The following is a 13,013-nucleotide window of genomic DNA, read 5'->3' on the forward strand; positions in this document are numbered from 1 at the left end:
CACATTTGGTGAATGGATGCAAGTCTTAGATGTCTGACACACTATGTATTCCATTAAAAATCAAAAGGCACTGAAAATACATAAAAGCGACTTGACATCTTTGTCATGTACATGACTTTAACACCTTCGGAAAGAATCCATCCTCAGGACTATCGTATTTTGTATTTAGATGTCTGACACTCATCACTGAAAATACATCAGCAACTTCAACTTTTCCACAAACTAACCACAAAGTATTAGTCTCAGTATACAAAACACATTTGGTGAATGGATGCAAGTCTTAGATGTCCGACACACAATGAATTCCATTAAAAATCAAAAGGCACTGAAAATACATAAAAGCGACTTGAACTTTTTGTCTGTGGTATTCCATCTATATGATGTCGGTCTGTACAATAATCAATTCTTGACCAGACAATAAAGTGATTAATATCATGAGCATCGATCGCAATTGGGATCGATGACATGCATCAACCAAGTAAGCGAGCCTGTCCACCCGATCCCGTTAGTCGCCTTTTACGACAAGCATAGTCACCTTTTAACGGCAAGCATGGGTCGCTGAAGACCTATTCTACCCCGGAAATTTCACGGGTGAACTTTTTGTCATGTGCATGACTTTTATCTCTTCGGAAAGAATCCATCCTCATATCAATCCTCATATTTTGTATTTGGATGAATTTCTTAGATGTCTGACACTCATCATTGAAAATACATCAGCATCTTCAACTTTTCCACAATCTAACCACAAAGTATCAGTCTCAGTATACAAAACAAATTTGGTGCATGGATGCAGTCTTAGATGCCCGGCACACGCATTCAATTAAAAATCAAAAAGCACTGAAAATACATCAGCAACTTGACCTTTCCACAAACTAACCACAAAGTATGTCTCAGTATACAAAACACATTTGGTGAATGGATTCAAGTCTTAGATGTCCGACACACAATGAATTCCATTAAAAATCAAAAGGCACTGAAAATACATAAAAGCGACTTGACATCTTTGTCATGTACATGACTTTAACACCTTCGGAAAGAATCCATCCTCAGGACTATCGTATTTTGTATTTAGATGTCTGACACTCATCACTGAAAATACATCAGCAACTTCAACTTTTCCACAAACTAACCACAAAGTATCAGTCTCAGTATACAAAACAAATTTGGTGCATGGATGCAGTCTTAGATGCCCAGCACACGCATTCAATTAAAAATCAAAAGGCACTGAAAATACATCAGCAACTTGACCTTTCAACAAGCTAACCTCAAAGTATCAGTCTTAGTATTCAATCAAATTTGGTACATGGATGCAGTCTTAGATGCCTGGCACACGCATTCCATTAAAAATCAAAAGTCACTGAAAATACATAAAGCGACTTGAACTTTTTGTCATGTGCATGACTTTTACATCCTCTTGAAGAATATCAGATTGTGTATGTGGAAGAATTCTTAGATGTCTCAGCAACTTGACTTTTCCACAAGCTAACCACAAAGTATCAGTCTCAGTATTACAAAACACATTTGGTGAATGGATGCAAGTCTTAGATGTCTGACACACTATGTATTCCATTAAAAATCAAAAGGCACTGAAAATACATAAAAGCGACTTGAACTTTTTGTCTGTGGTATTCCATCTATATGATGTCGGTCTGTACAATAATCAATTCTTGACCAGACAATAAAGTGATTGAAAATACATCAGCATCTTCAACTTTTCCACAAACTAACCACAAAGTATCAGTCTCAGTATACAAAACAAATTTGGTGCATGGATGCAGTCTTAGATGCCCGGCACACGCATTCAATTAAAAATCAAAAGGCACTGAAAATACATCAGCAACTTGACCTTTCCACAAACTAACCACAAAGTATGTCTCAGTATACAAAACACATTTGGTGAATGGATGCAAGTCTTAGATGTCCGACACACAATGAATTCCATTAAAAATCAAAAGTCACTGAAAATACATAAAAGCGACTTGAACTTTTTGTCTGTGGTATTCCATCTATATGATGTCGGTCTGTACAATAATCAATTCTTGACCAGACAATAAAGTGATTAATATCATGAGCATCGATCGCAATTGGGATCGATGACATGCATCAACCAAGTAAGCGAGCCTGTCCACCCGATCCCGTTAGTCGCCTTTTACGACAAGCATAGTCACCTTTTAACGGCAAGCATGGGTCGCTGAAGACCTATTCTACCCCGGAAATTTCACGGGTGAACTTTTTGTCATGTGCATGACTTTTATCTCTTCGGAAAGAATCCATCCTCATATCAATCCTCATATTTTGTATTTGGATGAATTTCTTAGATGTCTGACACTCATCATTGAAAATACATCAGCATCTTCAACTTTTCCACAATCTAACCACAAAGTATCAGTCTCAGTATACAAAACAAATTTGGTGCATGGATGCAGTCTTAGATGCCCGGCACACGCATTCAATTAAAAATCAAAAGGCACTGAAAATACATCAGCAACTTGACCTTTCCACAAACTAACCACAAAGTATGTCTCAGTATACAAAACACATTTGGTGAATGGATTCAAGTCTTAGATGTCCGACACACAATGAATTCCATTAAAAATCAAAAGGCACTGAAAATACATAAAAGCGACTTGACATCTTTGTCATGTACATGACTTTAACACCTTCGGAAAGAATCCATCCTCAGGACTATCGTATTTTGTATTTAGATGTCTGACACTCATCATTGAAAATACATCAGCAACTTCAACTTTTCCACAAACTAACCACAAAGTATCAGTCTCAGTATACAAAACAAATTTGGTGCATGGATGCAGTCTTAGATGCCCAGCACACGCATTCAATTAAAAATCAAAAGGCACTGAAAATACATCAGCAACTTGACCTTTCAACAAGCTAACCTCAAAGTATCAGTCTTAGTATTCAATCAAATTTGGTACATGGATGCAGTCTTAGATGCCCGGCACACGCATTCCATTAAAAATCAAAAGTCACTGAAAATACATAAAGCGACTTGAACTTTTTGTCATGTGCATGACTTTTACATCCTCTTGAAGAATATCAGATTGTGTATGTGGAAGAATTCTTAGATGTCTCAGCAACTTGACTTTTCCACAAGCTAACCACAAAGTATCAGTCTCAGTATTACAAAACACATTTGGTGAATGGATGCAAGTCTTAGATGTCTGACACACTATGTATTCCATTAAAAATCAAAAGGCACTGAAAATACATAAAAGCGACTTGACATCTTTGTCATGTACATGACTTTAACACCTTCGGAAAGAATCCATCCTCAGGACTATCGTATTTTGTATTTAGATGTCTGACACTCATCACTGAAAATACATCAGCAACTTCAACTTTTCCACAAACTAACCACAAAGTATTAGTCTCAGTATACAAAACACATTTGGTGAATGGATGCAAGTCTTAGATGTCCGACACACAATGAATTCCATTAAAAATCAAAAGTCACTGAAAATACATAAAAGCGACTTGAACTTTTTGTCTGTGGTATTCCATCTATATGATGTCGGTCTGTACAATAATCAATTCTTGACCAGACAATAAAGTGATTAATATCATGAGCATCGATCGCAATTGGGATCGATGACATGCATCAACCAAGTAAGCGAGCCTGTCCACCCGATCCCGTTAGTCGCCTTTTACGACAAGCATAGTCACCTTTTAACGGCAAGCATGGGTCGCTGAAGACCTATTCTACCCCGGAAATTTCACGGGTGAACTTTTTGTCATGTGCATGACTTTTATCTCTTCGGAAAGAATCCATCCTCATATCCATCCTCATATTTTGTATTTGGATGAATTTCTTAGATGTCTGACACTCATCATTGAAAATACATCAGCATCTTCAACTTTTCCACAATCTAACCACAAAGTATCAGTCTCAGTATACAAAACAAATTTGGTGCATGGATGCAGTCTTAGATGCCCGGCACACACATTCAATTAAAAATCAAAAGGCACTGAAAATACATCAGCAACTTGACCTTTCCACAAACTAACCACAAAGTATGTCTCAGTATACAAAACACATTTGGTGAATGGATTCAAGTCTTAGATGTCCGACACACAATGAATTCCATTAAAAATCAAAAGGCACTGAAAATACATAAAAGCGACTTGACATCTTTGTCATGTACATGACTTTAACACCTTCGGAAAGAATCCATCCTCAGGACTATCGTATTTTGTATTTAGATGTCTGACACTCATCACTGAAAATACATCAGCAACTTCAACTTTTCCACAAACTAACCACAAAGTATCAGTCTCAGTATACAAAACAAATTTGGTGCATGGATGCAGTCTTAGATGCCTGGCACACGCATTCCATTAAAAATCAAAAGTCACTGAAAATACATAAAGCGACTTGAACTTTTTGTCATGTGCATGACTTTTACATCCTCGGGAAGAATATCAGATTGTGTATGTGGAAGAATTCTTAGATGTCTCAGCAACTTGACTTTTCCACAAGCTAACCACAAAGTATCAGTCTCAGTATACAAAACACATTTGGTGAATGGATGCAAGTCTTAGATGTCTGACACACTATGTATTCCATTAAAAATCAAAAGGCACTGAAAATACATAAAAGCGACTTGCCATCTTTGTCATGTGCATGACTTAAACACCTTCGGAAAGAACCCATCCTCAGGACTATCGTATTTTGTATTTTAGATGTCTGACACTCATCACTGAAAATACATCAGCAACTTCAACTTTTCCACAAACTAACCACAAAGTATTAGTCTCAGTATACAAAACACATTTGGTGAATGGATGCAAGTCTTAGATGTCCGACACACAATGAATTCCATTAAAAATCAAAAGGCACTGAAAATACATAAAAGCGACTTGAACTTTTTGTCTGTGGTATTCCATCTATATGATGTCGGTCTGTACAATAATCAATTCTTGACCAGACAATAAAGTGATTAATATCATGAGCATCGATCGCAATTGGGATCGATGACATGCATCAACCAAGTAAGCGAGCCTGTCCACCCGATCCCGTTAGTCGCCTTTTACGACAAGCATAGTCACCTTTTAACGGCAAGCATGGGTCGCTGAAGACCTATTCTACCCCGGAAATTTCATGGGTGAACTTTTTGTCATGTGCATGACTTTTACCTCTTCGGAAAGAATCCATCCTCATATCAATCCTCATATTTTGTATTTGGATGAATTTCTTAGATGTCTGACACTCATCATTGAAAATACATCAGCATCTTCAACTTTTCCACAATCTAACCACAAAGTATCAGTCTCAGTATACAAAACAAATTTGGTGCATGGATGCAGTCTTAGATGCCCGGCACACGCATTCCATTAAAAATCAAAAGGCACTGAAAATACATCAGCAACTTGACCTTTCCACAAACTAACCACAAAGTATGTCTCAGTATACAAAACACATTTGGTGAATGGATTCAAGTCTTAGATGTCCGACACACAATGAATTCCATTAAAAATCAAAAGGCACTGAAAATACATAAAAGCGACTTGACATCTTTGTCATGTACATGACTTTAACACCTTCGGAAAGAATCCATCCTCAGGACTATCGTATTTTGTATTTAGATGTCTGACACTCATCACTGAAAATACATCAGCAACTTCAACTTTTCCACAAACTAACCACAAAGTATTAGTCTCAGTATACAAAACACATTTGGTGAATGGATGCAAGTCTTAGATGTCCGACACACAATGAATTCCATTAAAAATCAAAAGGCACTGAAAATACATAAAAGCGACTTGAACTTTTTGTCTGTGGTATTCCATCTATATGATGTCGGTCTGTACAATAATCAATTCTTGACCAGACAATAAAGTGATTGAAAATACATCAGCATCTTCAACTTTTCCACAATCTAACCACAAAGTATCAGTCTCAGTATACAAAACAAATTTGGTGCATGGATGCAGTCTTAGATGCCCGGCACACGCATTCAATTAAAAATCAAAAGGCACTGAAAATACATCAGCAAACTTGACCTTTCCACAAGCTAATCTCAAAGTATCAGTCTTAGTATTCAATCAAATTTGGTACATGGATGCAGTCTTAGATGCCCGGCACACGCATTCCATTAAAAATCAAAAGGCACTGAAAATACATCAGCAACTTGACCTTTCCACAAACTAACCACAAAGTATGTCTCAGTATACAAAACACATTTGGTGAATGGATGCAAGTCTTAGATGTCCGACACACAATGAATTCCATTAAAAATCAAAAGGCACTGAAAATACATAAAAGCGACTTGACATCTTTGTCATGTACATGACTTTAACACCTTCGGAAAGAATCCATCCTCAGGACTATCGTATTTTGTATTTAGATGTCTGACACTCATCACTGAAAATACATCAGCAACTTCAACTTTTCCACAATCTAACCACAAAGTATCAGTCTCAGTATACAAAACAAATTTGGTGCATGGATGCAGTCTTAGATGCCCGGCACACGCATTCAATTAAAAATCAAAAGGCACTGAAAATACATCAGCAACTTGACCTTTCAACAAGCTAACCTCAAAGTATCAGTCTTAGTATTCAATCAAATTTGGTACATGGATGCAGTCTTAGATGCCTGGCACACGCATTCCATTAAAAATCAAAAGTCACTGAAAATACATAAAGCGACTTGAACTTTTTGTCATGTGCATGACTTTTACATCCTCTTGAAGAATATCAGATTGTGTATGTGGAAGAATTCTTAGATGTCTCAGCAACTTGACTTTTCCACAAGCTAACCACAAAGTATCAGTCTCAGTATACAAAACACATTTGGTGAATGGATGCAAGTCTTAGATGTCTGACACACTATGTATTCCATTAAAAATCAAAAGGCACTGAAAATACATAAAAGCGACTTGACATCTTTGTCATGTGCATGACTTAAACACCTTCGGAAAGAACCCGTCCTCAGGACTATCGTATTTTGTATTTTAGATGTCTGACACTCATCACTGAAAATACATCAGCAACTTCAACTTTTCCACAAACTAACCACAAAGTATTAGTCTCAGTATACAAAACACATTTGGTGAATGGATGCAAGTCTTAGATGTCCGACACACAATGAATTCCATTAAAAATCAAAAGGCACTGAAAATACATAAAAGTGACTTGAACTTTTTGTCTGTGGTATTCCATCTATATGATGTCGGTCTGTACAATAATCAATTCTTGACCAGACAATAAAGTGATTAATATCATGAGCATCGATCGCAATTGGGATCGATGACATGCATCAACCAAGTAAGCGAGCCTGTCCACCCGATCCCGTTAGTCGCCTTTTACGACAAGCATAGTCACCTTTTAACGGCAAGCATGGGTCGCTGAAGACCTATTCTACCCCGGAAATTTCACGGGTAAACTTTTTGTCATGTGCATGACTTTTATCTCTTCGGAAAGAATCCATCCTCATATCCATCCTCATATTTTGTATTTGGATGAATTTCTTAGATGTCTGACACTCATCATTGAAAATACATCAGCATCTTCAACTTTTCCACAATCTAACCACAAAGTATCAGTCTCAGTATACAAAACAAATTTGGTGCATGGATGCAGTCTTAGATGCCCGGCACACGCATTCCATTAAAAATCAAAAGGCACTGAAAATACATCAGCAACTTGACCTTTCCACAAACTAACCACAAAGTATGTCTCAGTATACAAAACACATTTGGTGAATGGATTCAAGTCTTAGATGTCCGACACACAATGAATTCCATTAAAAATCAAAAGGCACTGAAAATACATTAAAGCGACTTGACATCTTTGTCATGTACATGACTTTAACACCTTCGGAAAGAATCCATCCTCAGGACTATCGTATTTTGTATTTAGATGTCTGACACTCATCACTGAAAATACATCAGCAACTTCAACTTTTCCACAAACTAACCACAAAGTATTAGTCTCAGTATACAAAACACATTTGGTGAATGGATGCAAGTCTTAGATGTCCGACACACAATGAATTCCATTAAAAATCAAAAGTCACTGAAAATACATAAAAGCGACTTGAACTTTTTGTCTGTGGTATTCCATCTATATGATGTCGGTCTGTACAATAATCAATTCTTGACCAGACAATAAAGTGATTAATATCATGAGCATCGATCAGCGCAATTGGGATCGATGACATGCATCAACCAAGTAAGCGAGCCTGTCCACCCGATCCCGTTAATCGCCTTTTACGACAAGCATGGGTCGCTGAAGACCTATTCTACCCCGGAAATTTCACGGGTGAACTTTTTGTCATGTGCATGACTTTTATCTCTTCGGAAAGAATCCATCCTCATATCCATCCTCATATTTTGTATTTGGATGAATTTCTTAGATGTCTGACACTCATCACTGAAAATACATCAGCAACTTCAACTTTTCCACAAACTAACCACAAAGTATTAGTCTCAGTATACAAAACACATTTGGTGAATGGATGCAAGTCTTAGATGTCCGACACACAATGAATTCCATTAAAAATCAAAAGTCACTGAAAATACATAAAAGCGACTTGAACTTTTTGTCTGTGGTATTCCATCTATATGATGTCGGTCTGTACAATAATCAATTCTTGACCAGACAATAAAGTGATTAATATCATGAGCATCGATCAGCGCAATTGGGATCGATGACATGCATCAACCAAGTAAGCGAGCCTGTCCACCCGATCCCGTTAATCGCCTTTTACGACAAGCATGGGTCGCTGAAGACCTATTCTACCCCGGAAATTTCACGGGTGAACTTTTTGTCATGTGCATGACTTTTATCTCTTCGGAAAGAATCCATCCTCATATCCATCCTCATATTTTGTATTTGGATGAATTTCTTAGATGTCTGACACTCATCATTGAAAATACATCAGCATCTTCAACTTTTCCACAATCTTACCACAAAGTATCAGTCTCAGTATACAAAACAAATTTAGTGCATGGATGCAAGTCTTAGATGTCCGACACACAATGAATTCCATTAAAAATCAAAAGTCACTGAAAATACATTAAAGCGACTTGACATCTTTGTCATGTACATGACTTTAACACCTTCGGAAAGAACCCATCCTCAGGACTATCGTATTTTGTATTTAGATGTCTGACACTCATCACTGAAAATACATCAGCAACTTCAACTTTTCCACAAACTAACCACAAAGTATTAGTCTCAGTATACAAAACACATTTGGTGAATGGATGCAAGTCTTAGATGTCCGACACACAATGAATTCCATTAAAAATCAAAAGGCACTGAAAATACATAAAAGCGACTTGAACTTTTTGTCTGTGGTATTCCATCTATATGATGTCGGTCTGTACAATAATCAATTCTTGACCAGACAATAAAGTGATTAATATCATGAGCATCGATCAGCGCAATTGGGATCGATGACATGCATCAACCAAGTAAGCGAGCCTGTCCACCCGATCCCGTTAGTCGCCTTTTACGACAAGCATAGTCACCTTTTAACGGCAAGCATGGGTCGCTGAAGACCTATTCTACCCCGGAAATTTCACGGGTGAACTTTTTGTCATGTGCATGACTTTTACCTCTTCGGAAAGAATCCATCCTCATATCAATCCTCATATTTTGTAATTGGATGAATTTCTTAGATGTCTGACACTCATCATTGAAAATACATCAGCATCTTCAACTTTTCCACAATCTAACCACAAAGTATCAGTCTCAGTATACAAAACAAATTTGGTGCATGGATGCAGTCTTAGATGCCCGGCACACGCATTCCATTAAAAATCAAAAGGCACTGAAAATACATCAGCAACTTGACCTTTCCACAAACTAACCACAAAGTATGTCTCAGTATACAAAACACATTTGGTGAATGGATTCAAGTCTTAGATGTCCGACACACAATGAATTCCATTAAAAATCAAAAGGCACTGAAAATACATTAAAGCGACTTGACATCTTTGTCATGTACATGACTTTAACACCTTCGGAAAGAATCCATCCTCAGGACTATCGTATTTTGTATTTAGATGTCTGACACTCATCACTGAAAATACATCAGCAACTTCAACTTTTCCACAAACTAACCACAAAGTATTAGTCTCAGTATACAAAACACATTTGGTGAATGGATGCAAGTCTTAGATGTCCGACACACAATGAATTCCATTAAAAATCAAAAGTCACTGAAAATACATAAAAGCGACTTGAACTTTTTGTCTGTGGTATTCCATCTATATGATGTCGGTCTGTACAATAATCAATTCTTGACCAGACAATAAAGTGATTAATATCATGAGCATCGATCAGCGCAATTGGGATCGATGACATGCATCAACCAAGTAAGCGAGCCTGTCCACCCGATCCCGTTAGTCGCCTTTTACGACAAGCATAGTCACCTTTTAACGGCAAGCATGGGTCGCTGAAGACCTATTCTACCCCGGAAATTTCACGGGTGAACTTTTTGTCATGTGCATGACTTTTACCTCTTCGGAAAGAATCCATCCTCATATCAATCCTCATATTTTGTATTTGGATGAATTTCTTAGATGTCTGACACTCATCATTGAAAATACATCAGCATCTTCAACTTTTCCACAATCTAACCACAAAGTATCAGTCTCAGTATACAAAACAAATTTGGTGCATGGATGCAGTCTTAGATGCCCGGCACACGCATTCCATAAAAATCAAAAGACACTGAAAATACATCAGCAACTTGACCTTTCCACAAACTAACCACAAAGTATGTCTCAGTATACAAAACACATTTGGTGAATGGATTCAAGTCTTAGATGTCCGACACACAATGAATTCCATTAAAAATCAAAAGGCACTGAAAATACATAAAAGCGACTTGACATCTTTGTCATGTACATGACTTTAACACCTTCGGAAAGAATCCATCCTCAGGACTATCGTATTTTGTATTTAGATGTCTGACACTCATCACTGAAAATACATCAGCAACTTCAACTTTTCCACAAACTAACCACAAAGTATTAGTCTCAGTATACAAAACACATTTGGTGAATGGATGCAAGTCTTAGATGTCCGACACACAATGAATTCCATTAAAAATCAAAAGGCACTGAAAATACATAAAAGCGACTTGAACTTTTTGTCTGTGGTATTCCATCTATATGATGTCGGTCTGTACAATAATCAATTCTTGACCAGACAATAAAGTGATTAATATCATGAGCATCGATCAGCGCAATTGGGATCGATGACATGCATCAACCAAGTAAGCGAGCCTGTCCACCCGATCCCGTTAGTCGCCTTTTACGACAAGCATGGGTCGCTGAAGACCTATTCTACCCCGGAAATTTCACGGGTGAACTTTTTGTCATGTGCATGACTTTTATCTCTTCGGAAAGAATCCATCCTCATATCCATCCTCATATTTTGTATTTGGATGAATTTCTTAGATGTCTGACACTCATCATTGAAAATACATCAGCATCTTCAACTTTTCCACAATCTAACCACAAAGTATCAGTCTCAGTATACAAAACAAATTTGGTGCATGGATGCAGTCTTAGATGCCCGGCACACACATTCAATTAAAAATCAAAAGGCACTGAAAATACATCAGCAACTTGACCTTTCCACAAACTAACCACAAAGTATGTCTCAGTATACAAAACACATTTGGTGAATGGATTCAAGTCTTAGATGTCCGACACACAATGAATTCCATTAAAAATCAAAAGGCACTGAAAATACATAAAAGCGACTTGACATCTTTGTCATGTACATGACTTTAACACCTTCGGAAAGAATCCATCCTCAGGACTATCGTATTTTGTATTTAGATGTCTGACACTCATCACTGAAAATACATCAGCAACTTCAACTTTTCCACAAACTAACCACAAAGTATCAGTCTCAGTATACAAAACAAATTTGGTGCATGGATGCAAGTCTTAGATGCCCAGCACACGCATTCAATTAAAAATCAAAAGGCACTGAAAATACATCAGCAACTTGACCTTTCAACAAGCTAACCTCAAAGTATCAGTCTTAGTATTCAATCAAATTTGGTACATGGATGCAGTCTTAGATGCCCGGCACACGCATTCCATTAAAAATCAAAAGTCACTGAAAATACATAAAGCGACTTGAACTTTTTGTCATGTGCATGACTTTTACATCCTCTTGAAGAATATCAGATTGTGTATGTGGAAGAATTCTTAGATGTCTCAGCAACTTGACTTTTCCACAAGCTAACCACAAAGTATCAGTCTCAGTATTACAAAACACATTTGGTGAATGGATGCAAGTCTTAGATGTCTGACACACTATGTATTCCATTAAAAATCAAAAGGCACTGAAAATACATAAAAGCGACTTGACATCTTTGTCATGTGCATGACTTAAACACCTTCGGAAAGAACCCATCCTCAGGACTATCGTATTTTGTATTTTAGATGTCTGACACTCATCACTGAAAATACATCAGCAACTTCAACTTTTCCACAAACTAACCACAAAGTATCAGTCTCAGTATACAAAACACATTTGGTGAATGGATGCAAGTCTTTGATGTCCGACACACAATGAATTCCATTAAAAATCAAAAGTCACTGAAAATACATAAAAGCGACTTGAACTTTTTGTCTGTGGTATTCCATCTATATGATGTCGGTCTGTACAATAATCAATTCTTGACCAGACAATAAAGTGATTAATATCATGAGCATCGATCGCAATTGGGATCGATGACATGCATCAACCAAGTAAGCGAGCCTGTCCATCCGATCCCGTTAGTCGCCTTTTACGACAAGCATAGTCACCTTTTAACGGCAAGCATGGGTCGCTGAAGACCTATTCTACCCCGGAAATTTCACGGGTGAACTTTTTGTCATGTGCATGACTTTTACCTCTTCGGAAAGAATCCATCCTCATATCAATCCTCATATTTTGTATTTGGATGAATTTCTTAGATGTCTGACACTCATCATTGAAAATACATCAGCATCTTCAACTTTTCCACAATCTAACCA

The sequence above is a fragment of the Haliotis rufescens genome, unplaced genomic scaffold (assembly GCF_023055435.1).
Source record: "Haliotis rufescens isolate VD_foot unplaced genomic scaffold, xgHalRufe1.0.p SCAF_9, whole genome shotgun sequence".
Taxonomy (NCBI): Eukaryota; Metazoa; Mollusca; class Gastropoda; order Lepetellida; family Haliotidae; genus Haliotis; species Haliotis rufescens.